The following is a 10,424-nucleotide window of genomic DNA, read 5'->3' as shown; positions in this document are numbered from 1 at the left end:
TGCCGCAGTCCTTCCCGTCCGCGGCGAGCACAACAGAAGTCTAAGGCAACCCCAACCTTGTTTAGAAGCCCAACGCTTGTGTCAGAAGAGAGCAGGAGAGATTTTAATTTTGTTTTAAATATGTTTCTGAAATCGGAGGGTAGTGGTGAGATGTATCTGTTGTGTCTAAATTAAACATCGCATACTCACTAGTCAGTTTTATTTAGTAGGTGCCGCTGCTGCATATACATGACATGCTGCGTGAGACTTGCGTGGTGATTTCTCAGATGGCTTTTGAATAAAGTGTTACTGTTGCTGCTTACCTCAGAGTTTTCTTTGTTCTGTTCTCTAAATACCACAGTATATTTGCCATTTTTTCTGTAACTCTTAGTCACAGAGATGAAAAAAAAACATTGTTTGTTGGATGATTTAAATGCTGTTTCAGTTGTATGTTGACATTTTTACCTACAGAAACATTGTTTATATAAGTGTCACTATTAACAGATCAGGTAAGTAAGTTGGTCTATGATGTCATAGCCATGCGGTAAGACAATTCTTACTGCACGGTCATGTGATCTTGTTAAGCCAATCACGGCACTTAATTTATCCAAGCCATTTATAAATATATACAGTATATAACACTTCAAGATTTGTCATTTATACTCTTTAAATACCTGCTTGTATGTGAGCTTTTCAATTTTCGCTCAGTAATGAATGATATAGAAATAATAGACCCTGAAAATGTTAGACCATTTTAATTAGGCATCTTAAACAACTTCTAAAGTCTCATGCATTTTACCATGTGTGGCTCTGTGTCCTTTTTCTCTTAATATTTTAAATGACTTGCATGTGTGGCCGATTGAAGTCATCAATTAAATTTGACCATCACTATTTAACAAGATTTTCATTTATAGTGGTTGGATTTCATATGCACGACACAATAACAGAAGCAATGGGATGTTGTAATACATTTGCACACTATTGTCCTAAATTTTACAATGGATTCTGTGCATTATTGCATTGGGGTCACTTTGAACTGCATGGAAGAAAGGGTAAAGAAAGACGGGTTTAATGTAAACATCCTGAGGACTGTTCAGAATCAGACATGTATCCCTTCTGATTTGGTCTTCCTCACAGGGATCACAAAACATTGTATTAAAAATATAGATTTTTTTTTAATGTAAAAACTGTACGTGCGAACAAGGCAGTTGGACTTCATCCATGTCAGAACATTTATCATCCAGGTTGGCTGGGAGAAATGCTTGTGTGACATTTTTTTAAAGAAATTAGGTGTCGTCTTTTAGGTTTTAACAATAAGCTGGTGATATAAACCAGAAACCCTGGTTACCAAAACAGAAAGCCTTGCTGGATTGATTACTGAAGTAGACAGAGTCGCTTTCCAGTCCAGCATCGTTACTAAAGCTCGGCTTGACGTCAGCAAGTGGCCTTTGCTTTAGGATTAGAGTATTAATAAGTGGAGGTGAATAGAGGGCCCAGGAAGTCTTCATGGGCCTCTTAGAGCAAGGTTTATATTTTAAAAACTCCTACCTGGGGCTTATTATACAGGAGATCTCTTGGGCACTCCTACCTGGGGCTTGTTATACAGGAGATCTCCTGAGCAGTCCTACCTGGGGCTTGTTATAGCAGATCTCACTCCTACCTGGGGCTTGTTATACAGGAGTTCTCCTGAGCACTCCTACCTGGGGCTAATTATACAGGAGATCTCCTGAGCATTCCTACCTGGGGCTTGTTATACAGGAGATCTCCTGGGCACCTACCTGGGGCTTGTTATAGCAGATCTCACTTCTACCTGGGGCTTGTTATATAGGAGATCTCCTGGGACATCCCCATTCTGCACTCTCAAGGGTTTAAGAGGCTTTCATTCCACAAAATGAATGCCATTGATAAAATTAATAAAAAAACAATATACCCAGACAGGGTGTTGTATTAAAGGGATACTGGTGAAAGAACCTGTTTAGTATCATTTGATTATGTCCTCTATCATTATATGTGTCCTCTATCGTTATATGTGTCCTCTATCATTATATGTGTCCTCTATCGTTATATGTGTCCTCTATCATTATATGTGTCCTCTATCGTTATATGTGTCCTCTATCGTTATATGTGTCCTCTATCGTTATATGTGTCCTCTATCGTTATATGTGTCCTCTATCGTTATATGTGTCCTCTATCGTTATATGTGTCCTCTATCATTATATGTGTCCTCTATCGTTATATGTGTCCTCTATCATTATATGTGTCCTCTATCGTTATATGTGTCCTCTATCATTATATGTGTCCTCTATCGTTATATGTGTCCTCTATCGTTATATGTTGTTGCTTCTGCTATCCAAGCAAAAATATTATTTTTCAACCAAAGCTGGGTTTCAGAAATCAGGTGAGTTTAGACATGATAACTAGGGCTGTGCACTGTAGAGACAGTGAGTTAGTAAATGGAAAAAAATACTGAAACCATACAGAGAATGAAGGCAAACACACATTATATAAACAATATGAAAATGTAAATGTTTCTTTTATTTATTTTTTATATAGAATACAGTATCATTCTGCACTTTCAAAGCACACCTGTTTACAGTGGAATTCGGTGCAATTAAAGTTCATGTACCTGTACAGATTGGGGATTTGTTAAAAAAGGAATACAAGTTTTACCCCCATTGTTTCTTTTTTTTAATTTAGAGTGCTCAATTATCTTACCCTTGATTTTCTCCCCAATATAGAATGTCCAATTTTTTTTTACGCCTCACTGCAGCAATTCTCCCACACAACTCAGGAGATCTGAAGGTTCAGCGGGAGTCCTCCGATCCCACGCCCGAGCCAGCTTCCTCTTCTACACCCAGGAACTCGAGAGCAAATGTAAGCGAGCTACTGCGAGCAGATGAGAGCACCAGAGTCAATGTGATGCTCCCAAAGGAATCCCCAACGAAGACTGGCAACTTCACACAGCCAGGACACAAACCTGCGCTCCCCTATCTGTATGACCTGCACACCACGCGCCCATGCTTTTACCAGGCGAGCCACTCAGGGACCCCCACTCCTGTTATTTCTATCCAGTTTGAATGTTACCTCACCACTGCAACACACTTTCTGGTCAGAAGGACCTGAACTTCCATTACCACTAACAAGCCAACAGATGTTACAAAGATATTACCAAGCTACTGAAGGCTGAGATGAACTACACTATACTGGACACAACTCTTTCTGTGGGTCCCCAGCCAACATCAGCAGCTTGGTGTAAGCTGGATTTGAGCTGTTGTTGCATGACTCATTCGGCACTTCAAGCCACAGTGCTTATACCTGGACTAGGTTTTGTTCATTTCTGACCCCTGTAATTCTCTAGGTTCTCTGAACATTAGGCTTTACGGTTTTTGAATTAAAAAAAAAATAGAAAATTAAAATGACATCCAAAATGACATCAATCAGTGGAACAAGTACTGTTGGCAACTTGAGAATGTTTCTGTGTGGAAGGAATATTGGCCAGGAATACAGTGCTCTGTGCGCATCGTGTTCAGGTTTCCCCATTGCTCTGTGCGCATCGTGTTCAGGTTTCCCCATTGTGCACAGCCTTATCCCCTTATATGGAGGCTTTTTGATTTAAAAGCACTGGCCCGGTTTTCCAAGTCCTTCTTAGTTCCTACCTGACAGCATTACATTAAGAGCTCCTGATGCAGTCAGCGTGTCCCAGTCTGTGTCTGAGAGGAGATTTACATTTCATCCTGTTCACCTCCCATCTCTCTTCATCTGTCTCCCTGCTCTAAATAGTTTATTTAAAGGAAAATGCCTTTGACAAGTTCCATCTGGATAAAGGAAGACAAAGTCTCTGGGCTCCTAATAATGAAGGGGCCTCAATTCTGACACAGGTTCAGCCTTTAGCTGGAGAGCAGCTTCTGGGGAGACACAGCAAAGACATTTAATATACAAAAACACACTACGAGGGTATATTTAATATGTTTAATCCAGTGACGGATCTTAACACCATGCCATTCAAATCAATAAAAACAAAACTACTGTTTTAAGAAGGGTTTACATTTACATTCACTGTGCAGTGCCTTTCTCTTCAATAACAACACACTGTAGCCTATGTTGCCCAGATACTTATTATGTAATTTTTGAGACCACTTCATATACCATTAATAATAATAACACACATGTATAAAGGCAACCATTATTTATAACTGGTCTATTATAATATTATTTTAATCAATAGTGGGGATTATGTTAAAAAAAAAAAAATTACTAGATAATTAACTTGGTGAAGGGACTAATCGGTTTTTATTACATTATGGAACTTCAAGATATTTTGTTTTTTCTGTGGATAGCAATTGAAAGTAAGCACAGTATTTTATAATGCAAAAGGGAAATTTACCCACCACTTCCTAGCATGAAAACAAATATTATGAAAATGCCATGTGGAATGTGGAATGTGGAATGTTCATGACAGGGTTATAATACGATGAGAAACTACATGTAAACCTCACCCGTTACAAATGGGATCAACAAAAAGGGTAACCGCTAGAGATCTGGGTTTTTCTAGCCCTTGGTATACAAAAGACCCCTGTACTTCATCATTGTGACAAGCTGTTTAACCATGCCTGGGAATACAGTGCAGTGCTTGCAAGTAGAATGCAGTTGCGTTTTTAAATATGTCAGTTTTCAAGACAATCATGGACGGCATAGCTTTGGGATTATTTAATTGGCCCTGTTACTTACGGTTTGATTCTGAAGTTGGCAGCCTGCTGCTAATCTGGATCCTAGCATGATTTGAGTCATGCAGGTAAACCCAGCTTAGAATGTGTTCCTGTGGCAATGCTGCCAACATTTAGATCAGACCAGCCTGGTCTCAAGCCTATCCCACATGTTCTTTTAAACTCCATATTGCTCAAGCAGTGTGGTATTGTATCTTGAAAATGCATGAACTTGTTTTCAATGAAAACACGGGGTTGACATCAGTAAATCAAAATCTGACCCAACGAGTCTGTAGTCTTTATTCCTGGTCCAGGCCAAAGCCCAGCGGGAATTCCAGTGGCTCCTTGTGTCCTTATGGAAGTAGACAGAAGTGTCCTACTTCCATAAGGACACAAGGAGCCACTGGAATTCCCGCTGGGCTTTCGGCCTGGACCAGGAACAAAGACTACTTTTTCTTTTTCTGGCACTGTCGAAAGACCCAAAGAAAGAAAATCGTGTGGGTTACTGCACCTTCGGTTCATGGATTATTTAATCTTTTTTTTGCCAGCTAATAAAACAGAAGAAGAAAAATGGCAATCTTACAGATTCATGGTTTATCCACTTAACAATGTTTATGTTGTCTTTTTCTATTTATATTTCCAACTTCCATTCCTTGTGTGTTTGTAAGATTGAGGTTCTCCTGTGCCATCATCAAGACATACATCTATTGACTTTATGTGGTAGTTTAAATTCCATTAAAAAAATAACGTGTAAAAGCAGTTCTGGTCACCTTGTTACAAAATGGATATTGCTGCTCTAGAAAGAGTGCAAAGAAGAGCGACCAGAATAATCCCGGGTTTAAAAGGCATGTCATATGCAGACAGGCTAAAATAATTGAATCTATTCAGTCTTGAACAAAGAAGACTACGCAGTGATCTGATTCAAGCATTCAACATTCTAAAAGGTATTGACAATGTCAACCCAGGGGACTTTTTCAACCTGAAAAAAGAAACAAGGCCCAGGGGTCACAAATGGAGATTAGATAAAGGGGCAATCAGAACAGAAAATAGGAGGCACTTTTTTACACAGAGAATTGTGAGGGTCTGGAACCAACTCCCCAGTAATGTTGTTGAAGCTGACACCCTGGGATCCTTCAAGAAGCTGCTTGATGAGATTCTGGGATCAATAAGCTATTAACAACCAAACGAGCAAGATGGGCTCTCATTTGTAAACGTTCTTATGTTCTTATGTTCTTAATATTTCTTGAATGCCCAACATCCAGTGGGACCTAACTAGATGTATAGTATTAATCAGGATCCCTCCATTCAATATTATCTCAGGCTTACATTTCCAGGGTATACCAGTGAAAACATAATGTATCTTTAAATATAATAAAAGTATGTCCTCTTTAATTCCATGAGGCATTTTCCCCAAGTCTTTTTTTATTTATTTTTTGGCTGTGTGAAAGAACTAATCCGGTCAAAAGAAACATAATGATAATTTCAGAGTGACAGAGGGGGAACAAAACTGTATAACGTTTACAGACAGAATAAGTGGCTGGTCTAAAACTGTATAAAGTTTACAGAACAGAATAAGTTACTGTTACAAGTTATTGGATGTGTTCAAAGTAGCAAGCAATGCAGTAGTGACAGGGTTAATCCACTGAAGAAATATTCCACTAATCAAACTGGAAGGCTTGTCACATACTGTCAAATGAAGCCGTCTGTCAGGATGTGCAGAAATCCGGCACAGCGGTGCCACCTTGATCCCTCGGTGCAAGAAACTGTGCTCTCAATACCAGGTTGTGGTGTGGTGTGGTGCTGTGCTGTGCTGGCTGTGTAGTGCTGTGCTATGCTGTGCAGGGGATAGTGTCATGGATTTGTTTAGCAGCACTGCAGCAACGTACCCTCCCCAAGATGTCCGACTTCCAGTTTCACCGCAACACAGAGTTCTGCCATCTCGGAGACGGTGCAACACTAACCTTACCAAACGTCCTTCCTGGTCGGGAGGCAGACTTACAGCTCGGATTCCTCCTCTCTCCATCACATATCCCACCCCTCAGAGTGGAGTAGAAGGAGCACTCGGCAAACACCAAATTCCTCCCGGGAAAAATAATCTGCATTTTGGTGATCTTTCCCTGCAATGGGATGTTCTACTCCATCAATCTCCTGGGACAGGACAGCTCCCGGAGGCATAGGTCTGAAGAATGAACTCCTTGCTGAAGTCAGGTGTAATTAGGGCTGGGGTCTGACAAAGCTTCCTCTTAATCATGTCAAAGGCCTCCTGACATACCCCTGTCCACGTAACTAAATTTGGTGCGTTCTTCTTGGTGAGGTCAACTAGGGGGTTAACTGTGGTGGAATACTCGGGGATAGAATGTCAGTAATAGCCGGCCAACCCCAGTAGTGACCTTACCTGAGACTTGCCTTCCCTTGCATTTAACAGACTGAAAGGACTCTCCCACCAGACCCCAACCTTGTCTCACTGAGATTCCCTCCCATTTATCTGCCCTTCGCTGGGAATAGATCAGCCTGCAGCAGGAAAATGTGACCAATTGCTTCCCCCGCTGCCCCAATGGTCTTACCCGAGGCTGGCCCCACCTCTTTGGCGACAATGCTATTAAAGTGTGGCCAGTCTTGACCCAGTACAACTGGATGTGGTAACCTTTTTGCTACCACTACGGTTACGCAGCAGGTATGATGTCTCACGGTCAAATACATTTTTGTTGTCGGGTATGCTGTGGTATCCCCATGGATACAGGAGATGGCCACAGTTCCCTGGGACTTCCAAGGCAAACCTTCCAACAGAGCAGCTTCAATATGAGACCACATCCTGAGTCCACTAATGCGTGTGTTCTCCTATTACCAATCCACACATCAACAATACAAGGTCCCTCCCAAATCTAACCCCTGGACTTACCTTGCTCCGGCGGCCAATAGAGGGAGGCCGCGTCACATACCTTGATTACCACAGTTGTGTTAATGTGACCGACCTTGTGGCACCGGTAAAAGGTTGGGGGGAAGGACGCTCGCGGAGCCTGCGTGTCCCGCTGCCTGCTGGGCTGTGGGGAGGGGACCTCTGTTCTGCCCCAGTCGGGGGCCGGCCTCGACCTCCATGAGTAGGGAGGAAGGAAGTAAAAAAAACGTGCTTTATTATTTTAAAAAGCCGTCGGTCAAAATAATAAAGTCATCCCTGCTACCAACAATGGTATCGGGAGGAAAGAAAAAGACAACAAACAAAAACACAATAATTAATCTGGCACAGCGGTGCCGCTTTGATCCCTCCGTGCACGAAAACTGTGCTCTCAATACCAGGTTGTGGTGTGGTGCTGTGCTGGGCTGTGTAGTGCTGTGCTGGGGATAGTGTCTTGGGTCCTCCTGCTGGCTATATAGCTGCAGCCCCTGTGTCCAATCACTGATGACCCCAGCTGATCACAATGGATTTGTTTAGCAGCACTGCAGCAACGTACCCTCCCCAAGATGTCCGACTTCCAGTTTCGCCGCAACACAGTTCTGCCATCTCGGAGCCAGTACAACACTAACCTTACCAAACGTCCTTCCTGGTCGGGAGGCAGACTTACAGCTCGGATTCCTCCTCTCTCCATCACACCGTCACATACACACCCTGCAATTTGACACATACATTATAGTCGTGTCTATGTACAGTACACCGCCACTGTGTATAAATAGCAAATAATGAGAAATTAAGCATTATATCCCCTTCAGTCACCAGTGGCGGCTCGTGAGGTCTGTGGCAGGGGAGGCGGGAGCGCGAGTGGAGAATTAGTGAGCTTGAGTTGTGGCTGAACCCAACTGTACGGCACTCTTATGTGTGTTGGTGTGTGTCAGAGGAGCCTACCTGTGTATATAAGGGTGTCACAGAGCAGCTCACAAGTTGATGGTGTTAGTGTGGTTAGCTGAAGACGTATTAATCTCCCTCCCTTTCTCTGATCACAGGGCGTCACACAGCAGGGCAGACTGGGTGGATGGCTGTTTGAGGTCTACTCTGTCTTTTTCAATCCCTCCTTTTCTCTCTCTCTCTCTCTCTCTCTCTCTCTAGTCTCTGTCTTTACTGTTCACTGCTGGTAATCTACTAATATAATCTACTGTACTAATAAAAAAATGTATATATATATATATTCATAAACGACTGCATGCAACACTACAGGTAGCATGTTTGCTTGTTGTTTTAAATGTTTTTTTTGGAGAATTATAGTTAAATATAATTAAATTATATATTAATATTACATGAGCTACACCATAGCCAGTGCTTCCTTGGTCTGCATTTTATTATTATTTATTTCTTAGCAGACACCCTTATCCAGGGCGACTTACAATTATTTTTACATACAATTACCCATTTATACAGTTGGGTTTTTACTGGAGCAATCTAGGTAAAGTACCTTGCTCAAGGGTACAGCAGCAGAGTCCCCCCACCTGGGATTGAACCCATGATCCTCTGGTCAAGAGTCCAGAGTCCTAACCACTACTCCACTGCTGCATTTAACCACCAATGTAATTAGAAGAAAAAAAGAGAATCCCCCCAGCTATAAATGAATTTTAACTAATGCAGATCACATACAAATGTCCAGAATAAGCATACAACTGTATAATTTATCATCTCAGTAGAATTGTAATAATTTCATAATAAATAATAACAATAATAAACATAACAATTAAGCACAAATGTTATGACAACATTGAAAACTAACTGACTTTAGCTTCATTAAGAACTTCATAGTAAAAATGACCATTTTAAATTTATGATAGTTGTTGATTACCTTGAAGATAAAGTCTTCCCTCCTCTCTTTCTGCGTTGAAAAATGGTCAATGATCCGATGGCACCAACAAGGGTTCTTTTCCAGGGTTTTCACAAATCCCTTTTCAATTGACAGAACTGCCAGGTTTTTGAGGCCTTCTTGTCCCATTGTGTTCCTTGTGTAACTCTTCAGGAGAAACTTCTTTCCACACCGGCTGAGGTTGCTCCGATGGTTGCTATTAAGCACATCAGCTTGTACAGATGGTGGATAGCTTTGTCTAGGCCATTGCCTTTGAAGTAACGCAGTAAATCAGACATTTTGCCACTCTAGCCATGTAACTCCCTGTCCGAATAAAAAACCTGAAGCTCTGTTGTCAGACGTTCTGTTTCACAAAATCGTCCATATCCCTGCGTTAAACAACCCATTGCTGCTTCTGGAAAATTGTTGTTCATTGCTGCAAACTTCTCGGCATTCAACAGCTCAAGGAATCACAGGCTATCCAAGTTTGCATATCGCTGCTTAATCTGGAGAATCAGAGTTTCTGCTTTCTCATAGATGTTGTTGAAAGCTGCTTCAGATTTTATCTCTTCTGTAGAACAAGCAGATTCTCGATCTTGTTTTTGCAGAATCCATTGCCTTTTGATGCATGATATCAAAAACTACATCTGTGTTAGAGAAAGTCTGGTGGAGTGTGAAAAGCAGGAACATAAAATTGAAATCTTCGAGAATTCGAATGGACCCACTAGCTGTCCTGATGGCATCATCATCCATGTCTTGTGAATTGACGATTCGTGTGAACGTCTCAAGCAGTTGGCGTGGTTATTTGCGACTGTACTGACATCCCTTGAAGTGAAGTTCCAGCGAGTTGGAGCATTTTTTGGCAGATGAGCACAGCCAGTTTCTTCCAACAAAGTTACCCTCTTTGTGGATTTCAAAAAAAAAGAAGAGAACCCCCCGAGTGTTGCAAAGAATCCCCAAGCCTGAGTAAAGCATTGTACCCCTT

This window comes from Acipenser ruthenus, chromosome 3, assembly GCF_902713425.1.
Source record: "Acipenser ruthenus chromosome 3, fAciRut3.2 maternal haplotype, whole genome shotgun sequence".
NCBI lineage: Eukaryota > Metazoa > Chordata > Actinopteri > Acipenseriformes > Acipenseridae > Acipenser > Acipenser ruthenus.
Note: the sequence above shows the minus strand (reverse complement) of the source record.